Raw genomic sequence first — 21,677 nt, 5'->3', positions numbered from 1 at the left:
TCGCCCTGGAAGAACTGAAGGCCTTCGAACTGGTGGCAGGGTTCACAGTGAATTACTCTAAATCAGAGGCACTGGGAGTGAATTTGGGTGCAGAGTGCATAGCAAACCTCCAAACACAATGCTCGGTGAAATGGAACACCGCATCCTCTGCTTACATGGGGATACGCATTACAGTAGACCCGAATCAGCTATACGCAGTAAACTCCCCCCTCCCCTTGTTTAAAGAGTTGGAAGCCGACTTGATGCGCTGGGAGGGGCAGGAAATCTCCTTGTTAGGCAGAGTTACAGCATGTAAAATGAACCTGCTCCCTAGAATTCTATACCTCTGCTCGACCCTGCCGGTTCCTCTCCCAAAACAACCCCTGGAGCAGCTGCAGAAGAAACTCTCAACATTCGCCTGGAAAGGGGGTAGAGCTAGAATCCAACTGAAGGTTATGACTGGAGCGTCCAAATGGGGAGGCATGGGTCTTCCGAACCTTATAAACTACTACATAGCAGCTCAACTCTCAAACGCCATGGCCTTGGCGGAACAGGCGAACCCCCCGAAATGGACACGCATCGAACAGGCTAAATGCCCCTTCCAGCTGAACTCTCTGCTCCACACTTCAGGCAGAACCTGTAGTAGTTGGCCGATGATCCTATCATCCACCAAAGCCACCTTAAACGCATGGTCATGGGCCCGGCGCAGGAAGAAGATACCCAAGGGCCCAGGCCCGCTCTTCCCGATCCTCCGGAATCTGGACTTCTCTCCCGGAATGGATACAGCAAACTTTAGCAGATGGTCCAAGGGGGACCTTTGGACCCTCTCACAGCTCTACGACAATGGCACCCCACTCTGCTTCGTAGAATGCAAGAGTCGCTTTCATCTGGACGCCCAGATTAGGCATTGGATCTCACAGCCATCGGTCCGACTGGGGGCCACAAGGGACCTTCACTCTCTAGAACATGTGCTTCAGGAGGGCCCTCACCGGGGGCGGGTCACTAAGCTGTACAGTCTCCTATAGAAGACATGCTGACGGCTAAACCACTGTATATGGCCAGGTGGCAGGAGGACCTAGGGCATTCCTTCGAGGACCAAACATGTGGACAAGTATTAACTTAGCCTCAAGGTGCATCACCAATTAAGAATGTGCAGTGAAACTCTTCCATCGCTGGTATCACTCCCCGGAACGCTTGCACCATTTCCAGGCATCTATAGACCCGGGCTGCTGGAGGCGATGTGGCACATGGGGGAACTTCTTCCACATGTAGTGGGAGTGCGATACAGTGCAGGCCTTTTGGGAGGAGATCACGCACATTATTGAAGACATAACTCACCGCAAACTACCCATGGACCCAGAGGTGATCCTACTGGGAGTAGCAAGACCGGAGTGTTACCCCAAAACAGGGCACCCCGCCAAACTGCTTACACAACTGCAGCTAGCAGCCAAAATAACCATGGCTTGCAAATAGGAAACACAGGAAGGCCCCTTGGTGCCTCTATGGTGGATAAAGGTTTGGGAGATCCTGGTGGCTAAGAAAGTCACAGCGGCAAAGGAAGGAGCTTTACACCGTGTCACTGACTGCTGGTCCCTGGTACTGGAATACCATAGCCGGCTCCCAGCACTAACCTTTGAGCCGCAGCTGGCGACGACATTCCTGAGATCTTAGAGGCCCACACCCCGCCTGCCGGTGCTGATGACCCACATACTCTGGAGATCCAGAGGCAAACTGATTGGGGATATGAGAAGGGGGAAAGTCATGTTAGTCTATTCCGTGCTGTGTAAGTGACAGGTATGTCTCATGTGCTTAACTGTATACTTATGCTGGCACCAAAATGTTTTAAAGTTGCAGGGTGATTGGATGTAAGGGGTTCGCCAAAAGCTACCGGTGCGCTAAGAACTCCACCTGGAAAAATAACAGAGGAAAATTATGGCCTGCTACATTTATACTTCCACTGAGCTCCCCCAAACAAAGACCAAGTATATTCGAAGTGTTTGGAAGTAAATTAGATTGCACACTGCCAAAAAGAAGATAATCTTGCGAAAAATCCTTTTGCATATCATATTATAGTCACAAATACACTTAGATTGTTTGCATAAGAACATTTCATCAGGTAGTGAACAGCCGACACATGTTTTGACCCAACAGGTCGTTCTCAAGGCCTGATTTTCAGAAATGGAGAGTGTAAACCATATAATGGTGTCGTCAGGAAAAGAACCTCAAAGAGTGCAATAATGTTGGTCACAAATAACCACCAATCATCAGTTAGAATCTTTTTGATGAATCTCATTAGGTGTGGTGATGGAAAAAAGGTCCTCTTGTGAATGCAGAAATGGAAATGTTATATGATGACAAAGGTGTGCGTCAAATTGCGTGGATAACGAATGTTGTGCCTCTAATGGCGTCCTGGTGGAGCAGAGAAAAAAGGTAGATGGATTAAATCCCTGAACAGGTCACGCTCAACGCCATATATTTAAGTCACCTCCAACGATGATGTGTCCTGAACTCTCCACCATTATTTTCGGGAGGATATTCTTCAAGAATCTCAGTTGGCCCTGGTTGGGAGCATAAATCATAGCAAACGTAAAACACACCTTTCTAATGGTGCCTGAGACCAGCAATGCACTCCCCTCCTCGTCTGACCACACCTTGGATACCTCCAACTTAAGTGCTCTGTTAAATAGGATACCCATCCCCGCCCTCCTTACCGGACCCAACACCTAGTATACCTGGCCTGCTAAACCACAGGAAATTCTTCTTGCCTCCCCTTACAAAATGTGGTTTCCTGGAGAAACATAACATCCAGCTGTACCCTATGGAATTCCCTTGCAGACAGGGACCTTTTAGTTGGTGAGTTTAAGCCCTTAACATTAAGAATCTCAATCCTCATCCGGCTCCCTTGAGCGCCTTCTCTTGCGGTCACCATCTTGTTATCACGCTACGGACCCTTCGTCCTTGCCATCTGGCTAGCCTTATCATACCAAATTGAACTATGTCACAGGAACATAAAATAAGACCATGAAAGGTCACTCATACCAGTCTCCCTCCCCCCCGGGTGTGCCTTCCCTCCTCCCCCTCCGCTCCCCCAACCCTGAGTGGTACCAGGCTCTTCCCAGTTAACATCACTAGGGTGAAACTGAACCAGCAACCGGACCCTATCACACGGGCCCCAGGACGACAGACCGCTTTTTCTCAGAGGCCCTCTCCCCACCACTCTTCATTTAACACCCCTTAACCTCTCCCCCGCAGTCGCCCTGGGTGCACTGTCTATCAGGTGTCCGGTGGACAGTCTCGACACCTGTCCGACCAGTCAAATCCCACCCTGCATGTACCCTCATGGAGGACCGCTCCCCCCCCCGGTGTTCCTTACAAAGAAAAAAGATACAACATCATCTGCCATCAGATGCCAGCAGCCGGGGATGTGTTCAACTTCCTGAACCTCTGAGATCCAGGCATTCGTTGTCTTTTGGGTCCCTTGATATGCCATTGGCTCACCCAAACCTCCTACTCCTTAGCCGCCTGTGGGCCTCTGGTGTCACCAACTAGCTTGCTCAAGGCCCTCCATATCTCATCCTCGTTTCACAGTTTGTATTTAGTCCCATCTACTTCGAAGGCTATGGAAAACGGGAAACCCCCACCTATATCAGATTTCCTGCTCATTCATCCACTTTGTTAGGGGTGAGCACAGACGTCTCCTTGTGAGTGTTAGTGAGTACAGGTCTTGGAAAATTGCCACTTCGGTGTTACTGTACATCATCAGGCTCTTCTTCCTCGCCTTCTCAAGGATGTTGTGCTTATCCCGATAATGGTGCAATCGGGCAAGAACCGATCTGGGACCCCCTGCTGGTCCTCTGGCACTGGAAAATGAGTTCACTGACTTTGTGAAGTCCATCTCCGTCCCCCCCTTCTTATCCAAGATCCCAAAGAGTCTCAGATTGTTCTGCTTCTCTGGATTCTCAACATCATCCATTTTCAAAATGATCTCCCCCTCTTTCCTTTCCATTTCCGACATTCTCACATTCATTTGTATCTCCATGCCATCCCAAGAGGATTGGTTGTGCTCCACTTCTTCCAGTCTATCTACCATCTTGTCGATCCTCTGAGTTATTCTATCAACTCTTTCTCCAATGTCGGCTCGCATGCTTCGGATCTCCTCCATTAGTGCAGCAACGTCTTTTTTTGTTGCCCTGGATTTCCCCCCCTGGCTGCCATGTTGGTCCGGGGCCCCATCTCTCCCTCTGTGTGTACTCGCAGCTAGCTATCTTAGATCTCACGCCCATGTGGCTTACCTCACCGGCGGGCATGTTATCCTGTGTCTGTAGGGCTGACCTGCTTTCAAGTATGTTCCGAGAGAAGTCTCTTACACCCTTATGGATTGACCGGCCAGTGGAAGGGTCCTGTTCAGATGACTAGTCGTGGGGGCCTAGTACTCCCTGGTCGCCTCCTAGCTCCCCTCACTATCAGTACTCTGAGCCAGCCCCCTCTGGGGGAGGGGGAGTGCTAGTGCTCTCCAGCTCGTTCTCTGTGCCCCTCCTTCCGGTGCTCATCTACTCTGCCCTCACTGAGGCACGGTCCTTAGGGAGCTGGGCGTATGGAATGGGGTGTCCGGGAGGTATGCACACACCCCTGAAAAGGGGGCCCATTCCTCCCATTAGTTCCTCTTGTGTTACCACGTGACCCCAGCACCCCTGGAATTGCTCCCTCACAGCTCTGCCAGTGCCAATTACCATCCATGGACTCCATTACTGCCCCATGCCACATTGCGGATTTTGAGGGTGATGGGTGCCTAATTTTGACTGGGATGGCAAAGGATTCTCACCCAGGGAGTGCATGCTATGTTTAGGCCTCTGGCTTCCACTTTTGCCCAACATAGTCTCAAGCCTTACCCTTGCAACATTGGGGATTTTGAAGGTGCTGGGTTCCTGCTTTTTGCTGCGGTAATAGCGCCGAAAATCGGCAAATTTGCCGTGGATTTCCCCCCAGCTCATAGCTGGGGGGAAATCCGCCAAGGCAATGATCTGGTGGACCCTTAAATGTGGCAGTTATAGCGCTACCGCCACGTTTAAGGGTTACTGCCAGACTCGTGATGAGGCCCATAGTCTCAAGATTTACTCTTGCCACATTGGGGATTTTGAAGGTGATGGGTGCCTGCTTTTGACTGGGATGGCAAAGGATTCTCACACAGGGGTGCATGATATGTTTAGGCCTGTGGCTTCCATTTTTGCCCAACATAGTCTCAAGCTTTACCCTTGCCACATTGGGGATTTTGAGGGTGCTGAGTGCCTGCTTTTGACTGGGATGACAAAGGATGCTCACCCAGGGGGTGCGGGCTATGCTTAGGCCTGTGGCTTCCACTTTTGCCCAACATAGTCTCAAGCTTTGCCCTTGCCACATTGGGGATTTTGAGGGTGCCTGTTTTTGACTAACCCTAAACTGGCAATTCCTATACATCTGTCTTACCTCACCTATGGGATGGGTTCCCTAGTTTATCTGGTCATTCATACCTTGTTTAACCCCTTTTTTCATTAAGTGTTGCTAGTATTTTTACTGTGCTTTTCCCTTACGTGCTCCCTAGGGCCAAATATGAGTTGGGGACATGTGTGACCAGATTTTGGGGGCCGGTGAATCCATCTAAAATTTCCTATGTCAAAAAGGTATACTCACCTTTGAGTATCGTGTGCATACCTGCCTTTTCCTTCTATGTACAAGGGAAGGGCCCTGGTAGACTACTTGCACCTTTCTGTTGGAATGTTATGATTAGTGGCCAATATAATTCCTTGGCAGACCTGGTGAACTATCCATTAAGTGCATATTTTCTGGAGACCCTGTGTCGGCTCCTATACATAGTGTGGTGTTCATGTGAAATAAAGTACTCACCTGTAATGTAGAGATTCATTTATATCTAAACGTTTATATAAATACTATATATTTAACCACTATATATTGTGTGGGCAATCTTTTCTTGTGTACTTGTTGAGGTGGTTGACTTTTACTTTTGATGAGTCAGTTTAACTTGAGGGTCTTTACTTGTGGTTACCAGCAGAATAGAGGACAGACTTGATCTTCCTACCAGGAGCTTTGATGAAATCTCTGTATGTACGTAGCTAGGGCAGTATGAATGTGAATTGGGGAATATGACAAAGGTCATCAGCCTATTATCATTCATATATAGCGAGCTTGGCTTTTTATGTCCAGTGAAAACATTTCACATAACCTTTACTGAAGCACTAGAATTGTTGGCAGCAGTGACAGAATAGTACTATGTATTTTTAGTTTGATTATATATCCTATCTTTTTATTTTATAGAACTTTGTTTGGTCATGTTACCATTTTGGATTCATTGAAGTAATCCTGTTTCAGTTGCTTATTTTACCAGCTCACATTGCTTTCTGGAAGTGTATAGACTGCCAGTGGCAGCCTTATTCAACTATATGTCACAAACCTGGTCACTAATGTGCAATGACAATTGGAAATTACTTACCAGGAACACGGTTAGGTCCTGATGGACAATACGGCTCCCCTTTCTCTACCTTGAAGTCTTTAGAAGAATAAAAACCTTCCAAATGATGTACCTCACTAGCTGATAGTAATCGAAAGTTAGACGAGTGAATCACTGGAAAGGGCGAAGCACCCACAAATGTATGGGAGCTGACTAGGCGGAGAACGATGGATCCAGACTTCTGAGTCGACTGGTGGTTATTTCTTTGTCTTCTCCTAGGAAGGCAAGATCACCAGATTCAGTATGGAACTCAGACACAATCAAAGCCACCCCTTCCTAATTCCCTCAGATGCTAGTATCTGATGTTATCTTACCGTATGTTAAAGCCAGGAAGTCCCAGATGACAAGAAAGTAATCCGAAAAGGCAAAAAACAGGGAAAGGAAGGGTTAGTAGGGTTCTATACCAGTATGGCATGAGGGTCGCACTAGAATCGGGTTGGTGCACTTTAGGTATCCCCTGGAGAGCGTCCAAAAGTCCAGTGCTCTGTTTGGCAGTCCAAGAAGGAGTCAAAGTTCACAATGATGAATCTTCGTAGCAAAGAAACAGAAAAATGAATCCATAACAACTTGATTGCTGCATTAGAAAGATAGAGTCCAGAGACAGAACAATAACAGGATACACGCTGTAGCTGGTCTTAATCCTTGCAGCAGGAAGCCACCTTTGGAAGGCGCTATGGACAAGGAATGGAATGGGCAGTTCCTTAATCTGAATGCAGACGTAATGCAATGAAAACAGTAAGAGCAGTTCCTTTAAACAAGACATGGTCGAAATGCTGGGTAATCAAAATGCAGACATAATGCCGTGGAAACATTAATAGCATCTCCTTCAAACAAGCCGTGGTCGAAATGCTGGGTAATCAGAATGCAGACGTAATGCTGTGAAAACATTAAGAGCAGTTCCTTTAAACAAGCCAGGGTCGAAATGCCAGGTAATCTGAATGCAGACGTAATGCTGTGGAAACAGTAATATCAGCTCCTTCAAACAAGCCGTGGTCGAAATGCTGGGTAATCAGAATGCAGACATAATGCTGTGGAAACAGTAATAGCAGCTCCTTCAAACAAGCCGTGGTCGAATTGCTGGGTAATCGGAATACAGAACGGCTGCCGAAGGTCCAGGAAGGAACGCTGGATTCTGGTCAGGATATAACCCAAAGAGACAAAGTTACAAGGTGCACATAAGTGGCCGGAGCTTGGAGGAATCAAATAAATGCTAATCAGAAGCACTAGATGCCTGCCATCACATTGTTTAAATACAGTCACGAGACGCATTACGATCTCACAAAGTTGTGGATCACGTGACGGCCCCTGACAACAGCGTTCGGACTGGGAGTGCGGCATCTCGGATACGCAGCACGTCTCCATGGAAACTTTCCTGTGAGTCTCCAACATGAATAAAACGGTGAACTGCTGCTTGTTGTAACGCAAGTCTTTAGGTAGCCTCATCTTGGTGTTCAGAGACGTATACGCGGAGGCAGGAGCAGGGTCAGACATGACACTGTATGAATGAGATCCCTGCTAGTTTTGTAGAAGTGTGGGGGCCGAATAATAATTTTAGACAGTACTCCTTGCTGTACTCCTGCATACCAGTAGTCATCATGTCGTAGGCACCAATGTAAAATGAGTGGACTGATTACTGTATGAGAAATGTTAAGATTGGATAATTCTGGCTTAGTTCATGATTGGCTCCATGGCAGGCTCTACCAATATGTGTCTTGAGTCACATGGATTTGATTTGGCAGGGTGCATGATCTAATTAAAATGATTATTTTTTTACTACAGAATGTACTTAGCAGCACATTCCCCTACATAGTGTTAGTCACTTATAACTGCAAGTAAACAATTTCTGTGGCATGTATGCATTTTAAGTGTGATTCCTGGTGAATGGTTTAACACTTTTACATTGAGAGTTGCTATTTAAATGATCATATCCATATTATGCGTTTTACATGCAATAAAAAAGAATGCCAAAAAGGTGCGCTTAGCAAGGCATTCGAAAATCATTCAGCACAAGTGCAACTAAGCAAAAGCTGAATGACAATCAGTATTAGTCCGCAAATCATCCTACAAGTTCTGTGATGCTCTGAAGTAATCAGTAAGCCATCCCCATATCAAGAACAAACATGTTTCATGGCGATGCTCTTGGAGTAGTCAGTAGGTCATCCCCAAATCATCAGGGACAAACATGTTTTTGCTGTTGAAGTAATCAGCGGGCCATCCCAGAATCAACCCCAAATCATCAGTAACAAACATGTTGATTCTTTTGAAGTAATCAACAGTTCATCCCAGAATCATCCCCAAATCATCAGGGACAAACATGGTGATGCTCTTGAATTAATCGGCAAGTCATCCTAAAATCATAAGGACAATGAGTTTTCTAAAATAGGAATGATGCTGGCATAATCAGCGAGTCATCCTAAACTCATCCCCAAATCATCACCCACCATTCTGAGACATTTGCTGATGACTTTAACAGCCTGATGACTTCTGATGATGTGGGAATTACTTCTAATGTAGTTTGTTGATCATCAGATGACTCCAGGATGATTTCTAAAGTCATCCTTTTAGACCAGGAACAGGAGGCAAGGTATTGCGTCCAGGCTCCACTTGTACTCTGCCCGAGCGCATGTGATCTGCCCCTTTAATTCTGCAGCCGCACGTGACGGAGTGACATCACACCTCTGCGTGCGCAAGTTAAAGGGGACACCACAGTAATGTTATTTTCCCACCATTTGATAGTGAAATTAGACATGGCAACCCTCCCGATTTAGGCAGGAGAGTCCTGATTTTGAAATTTAAAATATTGCAATTTTTCACATTCTCCCACCGCAACTCAGCAAGTATTTCTACCCCCGATGCATTCCTATGGGGAAATTACTTTTTCCGGAATTCTCTCATGAAATCTCCCTCCGAGGTGCCTCAGAATGTTGGCATGTATGGGAAATAGGGTGGCCAACTGTCCTGTATTTTGCAGGATTGTCCCGTAATTGGGCACTCTGTCCCGCAGTTTGCAGAGTGGCTGTGCGGCCCGCAGGTTGTCCTGACTTGCTTTGTTCCCTGGAGTATGACTCTCAGGAAACAGCACGTCGGGACAACCTGCGTCCAGCACAGCCACTCTGCAAACTAAAGTGGACGTCTAAACACCACGGTGCTGCAACCTGCGGCTTTCTTTCTCTGGGTGGTTCTGTTGGCCCGGCTCCTTTTGAGCATGTAGGTCGAGCGCTGGCTCCTTTTGAGCCTGCAGGTCGAGCTGCTAATGCTCTGACACCTGTCTTCATTCCAATGCTAATGCTTTGTTCCTGGGGTTGTGATGGTCATGTTTGCAGTTAAAAAAACGTGACCATCACCTCCCAAGGACAAACCATTTGCATTGCAATTAAGCCAGGTGTTAAGAGCCATTAACAAATTTAAATTACAAATTGGGTGGGCCAAACGTGATTGACGCTGTGACACATAGCTCTCAACCATTTGTCTTGCAAAGGCGGGTGAAATCACCCGATTTTGTTTCTGGCGGGTGAGACGCCCATTGGAATGAATGGGCGTGCAGGAGGCCTGGCGGGTGAGTCAGCCCTTTGCAAGGCGGGTGACACCCGCCAAAAGCGGGTGAGTTGAGAGCTATGCCTTGTGGGCAAGTGTCTCGCAAAAGGATATCAAAAAGTTGGCCACCCTAATGGGAAATCCTTAACTTTATGACGAGTTTTTGTAGTGAGAAAGGAGACCCACCATCACACTGACTCCAGAGTCTTATCAAGACACAGCTAAACGTGTTACAGTATTTGCTATTATGTGAATTCTCTGCTCCTTTACAACGTGACAGGAATCCATGCAACATTTGATGTGTCATTGACACAAGTGATTATATAAATAGTATTTTTCGTAATTTAGTTTAAAAACGGTTACAAAAAATATGCTTATTGATTCGGTTGCTCACAATATTCACTGAATATCGACGTCAGTGCTGCTCTTCCAACATGGCCGCTCTGTTCGTGCACACTTTGAGTGGACCTGTGACCGTTTCTGTGTCTATCATTCACAATTCATCAGCCACGCCCCGAACATCGCTATTGTCCAACCAGGTGCCCAGACCCAGGCCAGTGGCCGCACCCCCTTCCTATTTAAAGCCGCGGCACGACCTCGCCATTCTTCTTTTTGGTTGTTCCAGTGCCTGTGCGTAGGTAGGTGGCGGGGGCTGTTGGCTGCTAGCATCCATCCACGAGGTCACTTACGGCGGGATTCTCGTAATCCTGGCAAGGCCTCCCGCAGCCGTCCATTTTAATGAACTCTTGCCAGTCGCCTGTCAAAACAATTAGCTTGTTCTAGTCTTGGTGCCACTTGCAGGAATTGGCCGGGGGGGGGGGCGGTGGTTGACTTTGGCTCTTCCGGTGATGAGTAAAGTCCCCTTTCCCTGTCGTTCATGTGATTTGTTGCCGCGCGTGTTCGCGTTATACTGCAACCCCCCGCGCCACCCTCCCCCTTTCCAGGCGGCGTGTCCTGGCATTGAACTGCTGCCTTGGCTTTAACTGGAAACCGTGCTTGCTGCAGGCGCTCGTTCCGAGCCCCAGAGCAGGAAGTCACCCCCGTTAGTGGCTGCAATACCGACAGTGTACACCGCACTTAATTCGTTTTTACACGCTTGCTTTTTAGTTTCATCTACAGCCACTATTAAAAGCGTACCATGGGCTTGCTGTCGGGAATGCACCAGTGAAGTCGGCACCCAGTGCCTAGAAATGCACACGAATGGGGGGGGGAGGGGTAGAGGACTGCAACAACCTCCCACTTATGTCAACCCCTGAGCACCCACTAGCCTTGGTTTTCATGCTGCTTGTTACCTGGACACCCCCATCCCCGTTTTGGGTACTGAATTTTAATACGCTAGATAATGGCAGTGTTTGTTAAGCGTGCCAGTCTGGAAGCGAGCTGTCAAAATCCCCTCGTACAGGTAACCATGGCACAGCTTTTCGGTTCAATCTATTTAAGGTCGTGTTCTGTGTCCAGGGTTTAATTGTGTGCCAGATCTTTGGAGATCTGATGCCCCTATAAGTGTTGCAGGCATGCCTTCTGTGTCATGCTTGTGTCAATGGGTGGCGTACAGTGAACTTGGCCGGGTCTGTTTTCAGTGTTTAATATGTGGGCACTGTGGTTGACTTGGCCGGACAGCTTTAGGTAAAGCGTTGAACAGTTCATCTGGTTGCTAGCAATTCAGGTTTTTTTGGACGATAGCAACTATTTAGTGGGTCGTGTCTTCGTTTGAAGACCTCGCAAGGCTATTTATAAGTTTGTCTTGGGGCTGTTGAGGTAGGGTGGCCAACAGTCCCTGGTTTTTGTCCCGCGCTGCGTATGCCAATTCCCGAATTAGCTTATTTTACACGCTGCTTTGTAAACCGCATTACAATGTTGGGTGGGGGGGAATAGTAGCCTGGACTTAAACCCTTCAGGGATCAAATAGGGAAACGTGCGTGCATTATGCTGTGTGAAATGAGGCTGCTTTCGTGGGGCAGGAGAGCCATCACTTTTGCTCCAGTGGCTATGTTCTTTTGACAAGATAAGTTGATTATTGTGTAAGGCATTTGTATAAACCAAATCTTTAATATTCATGCCAACCAAACATGGACAGATCTCAACTGTTAAATTGGCCACATCCTATTACCTCCTAACCATAGTGACCCTGTACATGTAATTTAATCGCACTAGTGCCTGTGAGTGATTTAATTCATAGTTTAGGTTAACTGGACCTAGGAGCGCCAGGGAATTAATGGGTAGGGCTGGCCTGGTGGGGACAAGCTAAGCCTGGGAAACGGGGAGTTCGGGCAAGCATAGGGGAGCAAGATGGCAAGAACGAGCTGTGGAATGAAAGTGGCCTTCAGCTAAACGGAACTTGGAGCAACAAAACGGGCTGTGGGGGTGACGCAATGGGACGCCAGTTGGGTTGTAGGAAGGCAGGGGTAGGCACTATGGTGTTCTGGGACACGGGTACGATTTGATCCCATGTCGAGTGAGAGACGCGTGCCTCCCATCTCCCGACTGGGTCAGGGCAGGTATTTTGTTCTGTGATGTTTCCACCGCCTTTTGTTTACTTTTCGAGTCGGTTTCTCTTGTGCGCTCATTGTTCCCCCAAAACATTCAACCGTGCTGCATAACTTTTCACATGCAATTTTTGTCTTGGTGGTTTAACTTAAAGATGTGTAACGCTAGCGTATTGTGCTATATCCTCTAAATATATATTGACTTGTTTCCACTTACGCAGATTATTGAAACACAAAGCGTCGATGATGACTTATCGGTGGGAATTAATCGGACGAGGGTGTCTACCCCACAACAGTGTGCGAAGTCGATATAGTATTGACCACAAACTTGGGGAAACTGGTGAGTCCTTCAAACATATTAAAGATTACAAGTGGCAGTTCAATTATCCACAGGTCCCATGCAGTCTTGTGTTGCCAGTAATGCATAGTGCCAGGGCACGGAGTTGACATTTTAGCTGGTTACTATACTAGCGTGAAGTAACCAGACTCTGGTAGTCTTATCCAAAGTGCCCGGGGCGGGGCTCTTTGAGTTCTGTTAATAGGCGACTTGGCAATTTTTTCGCCGTAGTGGCCTTTAAAGGTTGCCCTGTGTATTGGGACTGAACGTTGGGTAATGCCTAGGTCCGGAGCAATACCATGTTTGAGGCACTGCATCTATTGATAGACCTGAAGCTATTACTGTTGCTTTTTGGTTTGCACTCAGATGCTAAATTAACTTCCTTGCGCTTTCGAGCTGCTGACTTGTCGCAGTAACGATTGAATAAAGGAATACATCCCATTGATTGAGGACGCTATTTTATGCTATTAAGTTTCTATTCTGCGAATCGATTTTTTTTTAATTGTAATCTCGTGCCGAGTGACTCGAATATCTAATACTCTTTTGCAGGGTTACGGTCGTACTCGCAGAAAACGATCCTGGACGAGTGAATCCATTCACGATCTGAGCTGCACAGTAAGTCAGATATCTTCTATCGAATTTATCAAGTACGTATACTGGGTGGCCAGCAAAATCTGGTGCTTTGCGGGGGGAGGGGGGGTAGCTGGTGTTTGTTAGTATTGTTGCCGCTTATTTAGGTTCGCTGCTCAGTGACACTTGTGGAACCATCTTTTTAAAAGGCCTGTTTTACACCCGGCCTAGTGACATACAATTATCTCCAGTAAAGCAGGCTCGAGTCGAGCGACCATGCGGTTCTTGCCTTGCGAGAACCCTGTCCTCTCCTCTAAAGCCAGGCGCTTAACTTCAGGCTATTGCCTACGCTGTAAAATGTCAAATATTGACATCTTCCCACACAGGATAGCTTTTGTTCTTGGATTTAAAAGGTGCGTGCGTTTTATACTTTTGGCATCAAGGTAATTTTAAAATCTGTTCTCTTGGCAAATGTGAAGTTGTTTGTTTTTTCCCAACCCTAAAAGCAGAATGAAAGGTGCCTATTTCTTCCAGTGACCTCACTCCAATGCGCGTCAGTCCAACCTGGACTTCAGCTCTGTGCCTGTAATCTTGTGGTCACAAAGCCATGTTCATTAAAACTCGTGGCGTACTTCACGCTAGAATCCACAACACATGAAACTAAATGTTTGTGCTGACTTCCTTTCAGTGGTCTTTGGTCTTTAAGCTTGGCTCTTGTTTCTTCTTCAGGAGGATGTGAAGAATGCTATGGCGATTGGGCAGCCCCTCTTGGTGGCCGAGGTAAGCTTGGTACAAAGTCTATGAAAGCACTGCCCCTAGAGGCGTTGCAGACAAGGCTACCGTGCTTTGTATGTGTCATTAGGTGGCAGAGATTAACTGGCTGTGTCTACGCTCTGTGTTCTCAATAGTGAATACTCGGAATGATTAGCAGCCATACACGTTTACTCTACTTCCTGTAGTAAGTAAACTGACTGCATAGTAGACAGTAACTGGCAGCACAGAAACCCAGCCCCTCTGAGTGGGTCCATCAGCCCGCTCACATTTAATTCCAACATGTTGGCAAACGTTTTCAAACCATTAGTTTATATTAAGTTTTCTTCTTATGACATTCACTGCCTTGGGTCAGCCAATTTCATATAGCTATTTGCTACTCACAACTCCGTATTGTGGCATGGTGTGACTAATCGTTCAGTGCTGGGTGCCTTGGGCGATTGTACATATGCTAGTTTATTCCTTTACTAACATGTAGTCTCGTTTCCCCTCCCAAATGGCCTGTCTTAATTGTACTAGATTTAATATGTAGTAATTTCCAATCGTGACGGTGTTCAGGTTTACTCTGCAGGTTTCACACCATTTTGTGTTTTGCTTTCAGTGGTCCAGGTCCCTGTGCAGCCTGCTATGCTGGATCGGCACCCACCTGGTATAGTGAAGGTAAGCTTGTTTGAGCACTTCAATAGGCCTGCCCCTACAGGCGTTGCAGACACCGCTGCAGTGCTGTGGATGTGTCATTAGGCGGCAGAGATGAAACTGGCTGTGTCTACGCTCTGTGGTGAGAAACCGTGCACCTTCAGAATGATTACCAGCCAGACATGTATCGTTTTCGTTTACTTGCAGAAATGTTAGGCAATTGACTCCAGGGTAGCAAATTTATTCCGTCCATTGCATCTACCATGTGACTGCTGTTGGACACTGTTGAATTGAATGATAAAGCCTTCATATAAAGGTGACATTGCTACCATTTTTACATTATCATCCTTATTACTAATGTACCCGTGACGAGCTGCTCATCGGGTTATAGGGCAGATCAAGGTTCCAGTTCTTGGTCCAAATATTGGTTGAGAATATGGGGCATTGACTTGGATAGCGACGTGGCTCAACATCACAATGGATGGTTTTTGGAAATGAAATGTTGGGCTGGAGTGAATGGCTTTGGTCTGTCAATTGCATTTGAAGCGGGGATTGAGTTAACGTTTTCATATCTGTTAGCAAACTTTCGACTAAATTACAAACTTGTCTTCTATAGGAGACTGAAGACGGCTAGCATGGCGTGGAAGCTTCAGTGGTCGCAAGGTATGACTTTTTGTGAGTTTTCTTTGCTCCTGCCCCTACAGGCGTTGCAGACGAGGCTACCGTGCTTTGTATGTGTCATTAGGTGGCGTAGAGAAACTGGCTGTGTCTACGCTCCGTGTTTCGAACCATGAACACTTAGAATGATTACCAGCCAAACATTGCTTTTCTTTGGTTTCTTTTTGTTTCAAAGTTACATAAACGTATTGCGAGCTGTGGAAATACATATTTATGTAGTGGTAAAATATAGATGGCCTGGCTATTTCTCCCACAGTGCAATAATTGGGGGAGAATGGGGGCGCTGTTTTGTGATGGCCAGCTGGAGGTGATCATGGCAGCACGATTGCCATTCTGTACTTTGCTCATTGGTTTGCTTTCTTTTGATTTGACGACCATGGCTCTAAAAGGCTGATGTCAAAGTTTACCTTCAAACACAGATGTTCATTGTATGCTTTCATTTGTTTTTAGTACTTGACCTGGGCAATTGAAGCGGCCATGGCTGTCACTGGAGTCCGGATGTTCCTGCATGGCAGCCACAAGGTGAGCTCATGGGTGTCTGGTATGCACTGTTGCTTAATCTAGGTTAGATGCAGGGCTGGATCATTTGCAGTAACTAGTGCAGCCCTTTTACCCTACCAATGACTGGGGTAGACGCTTTATGGCCACCTCATTTTGGGTAATTGTGTTGCTTCTTTAGGTTCAGCCACATAACAACCCTACACACTTACTGTGTGCTGCTAGACCACTTTTGTGGCCTAAATTAGTTTCTGATTTTACCTGGTCCTGTGGCCATATTGCTTGCGTTTAATGCATAAAACATGTTTGCCATGGTTAGTTTTCCCTACGAAGGTTGTCCAACTCCGGGCTCTGACTGGTTTTCATGCTAGCCCTCATTCAAATTCATGGCAATTTGTATACATTTCGAATTACTATGCACATTGATCTCCTGATTATGGTCTCATGAAAATCCAACATGGATCCGGGCCTAGGAGTTGGGCAACACTGCACTGTCTTAAGTCGTTGACCACCACATGGGTAATTAGCACTAGCTCCCGGGTAGAAAATCTTGCAGGAATCCATCGTCGGCCATACACATTTAATGGATCTTTGAACTGACCAGTCGAGAACCTCTGCCCGATTTCAGTTCATCGTCCACCAAATAACTGGCGGATGGCTGATTCTTTACATTACAATCCATTGAACATGCATGCAAAAAAATCCTAACGAGCTGGACAGACCACAATTGCCCGGTTGTCTTCAGTTCAAGAATATGCCAATGTGAAGTGTTCTCAAGCTTGGTAGGTTTTTTGGTGGCACAGTTGGCTCATATTTCCCATGCACTGATTGTGCCAAGCAGCTATCAAAGGAAGTGGACTGAATTTTGCATTTCAGTGGTGTAACGGGAACACCTTCAGAGTCATTTAGCAATATGTGATAATGGGCACTCGTCGAACGTGCTGCACTTTCTATGCTTTTCTGCCTCTTTAGCACAGTCAAGAGGCGTTAACACAGTGGCTTAAGGGAATTGTTTGAGGTTCAAGTAATCTTACTCAATATGCAAAATTGACTGAGGGAGTGTCAATAATTCAAGTTGCAAGAGTAACTCGCGACCCCAATTCTATAAACCAAACACGGCGCACATTTCGTAGGTACTCACTAGTCCAATATCACTAGCCAGTGGAAATTTTGCTCCATGTACTGGACACTAGGACTATGGTGGCTTTGTGTGTGGTGGCAGGGTGCTGTAAAGGGAGTGGACTGGATTGTAAGCAAGCACGTCTGTCCATTATATTTTCAGGCCAATGTACAATGGCTCCCCTAAGGTTTTCACAAATGGAGCTTAATTTTGCTTTTATAGCGTGCGGCCATATTAGGAAACCTAATGCTTTCCTAGGAGCCAGCAGGTCTGCTTCTCCAGGAAGGGTGGGGAAGGTGAACTGTAAAGCACCGGAAGCCCAATTGGGAGCTTTTAGAAGGTAGCGGTCTTTGATTTCATTAAATGCCATGGTTTGCTTGTTCTGATCATGTACCTTTTCTTTCCCTTATGTGGATGTATACTTTAGATATTGCTACTACATTACTTGGGAGTATGGCACAGTATTTTCATTATCTTCGTCTTTCTTTACAGGTGCTGGCATTTTGCGTGGGAAGATGGGGAATCTTACTACAGACAAGCTGATCTTGAGAGCTGCCAGTGTTGGCAATTTCCCACCAAAAATATGCATTCATTTGTACAAAGTCATGTCTGCCTAATAAGATTTGTTGATGGGTAAAGGCATTGGGAAGAGTACAAATCAATAAAGCATCTTTAAGACCGTATTTTCTTTTTTCTGAGCACAGTGATTTCACATCCCAAATCCCTCACCTATAACCAATGTGTGCATGGCTGCCTTGGAGATTAAAGGCCGCCTGTCTTAATACTTGCAGTTTTGGTTTGGCTAGTCTGCTTTCTTATCCACCATGGATCTTGGTTTGAAGAACACTGGTTTTCTGCTACTGAACTGTGGGGGTGGCCAGGTGATCAAGAATGGTGATTTCCGTTTGTGCAAAGCTGCAGACATTCTTTAGGATATAACATTCACACCATGTTTAGATACGTTTTAGAGCTATTGCGTTGGTAAGGTGACTGGAGGAACATTTAATGGGTCCAGAGTTCAGTTCGTGCCCTTGAAAGCCCTACATTAACCACAGGTACTTAATACCCCATACTTAACCCCCTGACTCGGTTCCTCTGGACAGGAACCAACCTCTTCACAATATAGTTCTCTGGGGGAGAATGTAGCTTGTAATCCTTTGTTGCCTGCTGGGAAGCGAGCTCCTGGCTCCCCTGCAGGGTGTTCGTTTAAGCATTTATGTTCCCACCCAGAGCTGTTCATTTCGGTTCACCTTGGGGGGGTGGGGCGCAGCTCTTGGCATGCACGGGGCATTGTCCTATGCTGGAGTGGGCCCAATGCTTCCATGGGGTTGTGATCCTAATGTTTCGAACTTTCACACCAAAATGTGGTTATCCTGGTTTTGTTTCAGGACACCCAAGTAACAATGTGAGGGCAGTCCTGGAGTACCTTTTTTTTTAGAATTGGTCTTGGTGAGCTTGGGTGCAGTTGCAAAGATTAATGTTTCAGTGGCATTAATCTGGTAAGGGGAGGTTTCCCGTACAGGAGGTAATTGCTAATGCGTTCATTAAATAAGGGTTAGTCTTTGCCGTGGGGTTGATTTCAGCTTGAAGTCTGATTCTCTTTGGGTTTTAGTTGGTGGTATGATTTGGCATTGCTTATTTCTCCTGCCCTTTCCATAGTTTGACACTTGGTAAAGTTTGACACTTGGTACGCCTGAAATGTAAGTACTGGGATGAGGTAAAGGGACATGGAGCTTGACTCGGCCTTTTTCCTAGTCGCAGTACTGACATCCCTTTCACCTAGCGTTTGGGGATCCCATAATCCTGCTTTGTAAACATTAACGGATCGATTTGCTGCATGTAGGAGGTATTCTACACCAAAAGGTTACTTTGGTAGCGGTGCCTCAAAGGCGAGTACTGTGTGACGAAGAGTAAGAATAAAGAAATGCAGATTACTGGTAAATAATCTGGCCGAGACCTAGCATAATCTCACAAGCAATGTGGATTTTAAAAGCATCTGACATGGCTGGCCGAACTCCTATTGGTTCCATTCTCAATTGGACCTTTCTCGGCACAGCGTCATATTGAAACTTTGTTTGCTGCGTAACTAGGAAAACTATTCTGACGAAAGGTTTAATGATTATATAGCGCTTACACCTACATTAGTTTCCTGTGACATATTTGCATACATTTGTCATTCCAACTAAAGTTGATCGACCTCGGAAGGTTGAAAGGCGACGTGGCCTTGCTGGCATTCGAACCTGCAGATCACACGGATCCCAGCGCCGAGTGCTGCGCCTGCTGAACTATCTCGGTATAGTTTTGTATACTGGAGCACCACCTACCCTATTCCAGAAAGGCAGCCCTTTTTGAATTTTAAAATGGCTGCTCTGAAGACCTAGCAAAGGACCCCACTGCATATTTGATTGTGGTGTCATTAGATTCCACCTACCATGACATTTCTTTCACTGGCATGCGTGTCTTCACCTCCCTGCAGTTGCCACTCACCCTTCGGGACAACCCCGTTTTCTGGGACCTCTTTAGGAATCCATGCAATTTTTCTTTTCTACTTTTCGTTATAGCAAAGGAAATACCTCCATGGATGTGGCATCACTGAGAGGTTGTATAGTTTAACGAGGTGCCCGTCCTTGGTTGCACATTAAATGTGATTTTTTTTTTTTAATCAACTTTTTAGTCCACCCTAACTTGCCACCCACCATCCTATCTCTTAACCACAGGCACATATAAAGCAATCATTGACACACTTTGAGCTTTTGTGTAGGCATGATTCCAGGCACAGCTGTAGTGGTAACTGTCCATTGATAACGGGTGCAAAATGGTGCAGACCTCTGGGCGTATAAGGGCATTCTCTAGCAAACTTGCACACAGGCCAAAACTTGACTTTGTAAACAGACTTCAGTGAAGGACCCTCTGCTTGGCAGACCTGGTAAGACCTTTTTACACCAGTAGTGGGTTTACAGTTCACTCTGGGACTGCTTTGGAAAACACACTGGCAGGTGAGTCTAAAGTTGGATGGTAAAGGTTGATTTGAGTTCCCATGAGTTTTGGGTGGGGCGGGAACTGGTTGGGAAGGGCCATTGGGATTAGCATAACCATGGGGAGTCAATGGGTGGGCAAATAAACGCCTACAGGCCGTGGCCATTATGCCATTCCTCCCTATATGTATTATAATGCAATAGTTGTGGCTTATAGGTGTTGCAAGCAACACATAATGGCACAATCAAAACATCCGACAATGCGCAGATTGGCAGTCTTCACATCGCCACGATCTTTGTTTTTACCCACCCGACTGCGTCATATGCCTAGCTGTCAGTTGTGGCACTAGTTGCTGCTGAGGGAGAGCACTCGGTTGAAGGCGCTCTAGTCTGATCAGCTCTTGGGCTAATTCCAATTTTTGGCATACTCCCAAGCATATTTGGAAACCCACAAAGCATAGTGGCACTTGCAAGCGACCACTTTAAAACTACCCATCTGCACCACCGTTTTCTTATGAAACGTTTTCATAGTATTGCAAGGCCTCAAATTGCAGAAGGGGCATAACCGATTCTTTAATGCTCGGTCAGCAGTTTAGTGGCTTCAAGAAGCAAGATCAGAACTTTTGAAATGTGACCATTTGCTTTGAAATGGAAGTGGTTGTTCCATGTGCCCTCTTCCCTAGGCACAAACGCACCCGTGCCAACTCTCCCGCCATATTAATGGCAGCTTGCTTTTTCCACAAGCTTCTGGTTGAAACCCTTCTAAATCTGAATCCTGGAAACTTTCACCAACTCCTCCACAAATCTCTTCCTGCTTAAAATGGTCTGTGGCGCCACACCATTTTATGAAGTTACCACATTGAAATTACAAATCCATTCAATCTTGCGTGTGCAGCAGATGGGACCTCTTGGGCGGGGGGGAGGAGGTGGTTTGAGTGGGCATGGCAATTTACGATTAGGGAGCTTTGGACGTTAGTCTTTGGGTCCTTTCTGAAGTGTTGGATGGAGAGGCGCAGTCTTATTTCTGTGGTGTTAGCGTGTCCCAAAGTCGGTGCCTAGCTGGAAAAGGCAGTTTCCTGATTTGGTTCCCTCCTGTAGCTTTGTTTCCTGCATGGCTGGCTAGTGGTGACACAAGCCTCTGGAGGTTTCTTTCCCAGGTAGTGGTGGTTTGACTGCTTATGCTATATTAATTTGTACCGCACACTATCACCACCAAGTGGTCCCCTGGCGCTCTGGTGGCTCTGAAAAAAAGGGGGGGGGTGGGTGAGTTAGTGGGAGTAAGCTGGAAAAGAGCAAGAGCAGTGATGTGCTGTGGGCAGCCTCAGCCCTGTGGGTCCGTTGGCTGGCCTTGTTTTATGGTCAGTCGATGTTGTGCTGTATCTAGATGCGATGCAGACTTAATTAAGAATTAAATCTGTGTCAGTAGTTGACATTGTCAGCTATGTCAGTAAGTAATGCAAGGCAACATTTACAGTCCATCCATGAATAGACTTGGGCTGGTGGTCATACATCTCTCTCATGGTGTAAGTTTATGGTATGGAAAGGTAGAGTGGTGTGGGCTTTCTGGAGTAGAGTAATTGCTCTACACCCC

General features: G+C 46.4%; 1 protein-coding gene and 5 non-coding genes across 8 annotated transcripts in view; all 6 read left to right on the top strand.

Annotated features, from left to right (window-relative positions):
* MRPS2 (mitochondrial ribosomal protein S2) overlaps nucleotides 1-17,794 on the top strand; it is a 161,177-nt gene extending 143,383 nt beyond the window's left edge. Inside the window, exons 1-8 of one of the 3 annotated variants that reach the window (XR_011268505.1) lie at nucleotides 10,572-10,653; nucleotides 12,723-12,841; nucleotides 13,388-13,453; nucleotides 14,138-14,188; nucleotides 14,781-14,839; nucleotides 15,432-15,478; nucleotides 15,944-16,015; nucleotides 17,604-17,794. The gene's annotated coding sequence lies outside the window, so the exon portion shown is untranslated. Of the gene's footprint in view, nucleotides 1-10,571; nucleotides 10,654-11,393; nucleotides 11,418-12,722; nucleotides 12,842-13,387; nucleotides 13,454-14,137; nucleotides 14,189-14,780; nucleotides 14,840-15,431; nucleotides 15,479-15,943; nucleotides 16,016-17,603 lie in introns of those variants that run through there. The other 2 variants (XR_011268506.1, XR_011268504.1) reach the window with 2 other exon arrangements.
* LOC138475022 (small nucleolar RNA SNORA17) lies at nucleotides 11,506-11,636 on the top strand. The gene has a single exon (XR_011269223.1). It is a non-coding gene; the product is annotated as a small nucleolar RNA SNORA17 (small nucleolar RNA).
* LOC138475015 (small nucleolar RNA SNORA31) lies at nucleotides 13,150-13,277 on the top strand. The gene has a single exon (XR_011269217.1). It is a non-coding gene; the product is annotated as a small nucleolar RNA SNORA31 (small nucleolar RNA).
* Nucleotides 14,217-14,348, top strand: LOC138475018 (small nucleolar RNA SNORA17). Its single transcript, XR_011269220.1, has one exon. It is a non-coding gene; the product is annotated as a small nucleolar RNA SNORA17 (small nucleolar RNA).
* On the top strand, nucleotides 14,867-15,000 carry LOC138475019 (small nucleolar RNA SNORA17). The gene has a single exon (XR_011269221.1). It is a non-coding gene; the product is annotated as a small nucleolar RNA SNORA17 (small nucleolar RNA).
* On the top strand, nucleotides 15,507-15,638 carry LOC138475020 (small nucleolar RNA SNORA17). The gene has a single exon (XR_011269222.1). It is a non-coding gene; the product is annotated as a small nucleolar RNA SNORA17 (small nucleolar RNA).
* Nucleotides 17,795-21,677: the final 3,883 nt, after the last annotated feature.

The sequence above is a fragment of the Ambystoma mexicanum genome, chromosome 8 (assembly GCF_040938575.1).
Source record: "Ambystoma mexicanum isolate Mex_15411 chromosome 8, UKY_AmexF1_1, whole genome shotgun sequence".
NCBI lineage: Eukaryota > Metazoa > Chordata > Amphibia > Caudata > Ambystomatidae > Ambystoma > Ambystoma mexicanum.
This window is presented reverse-complemented; position numbering and strand designations above follow the sequence as displayed.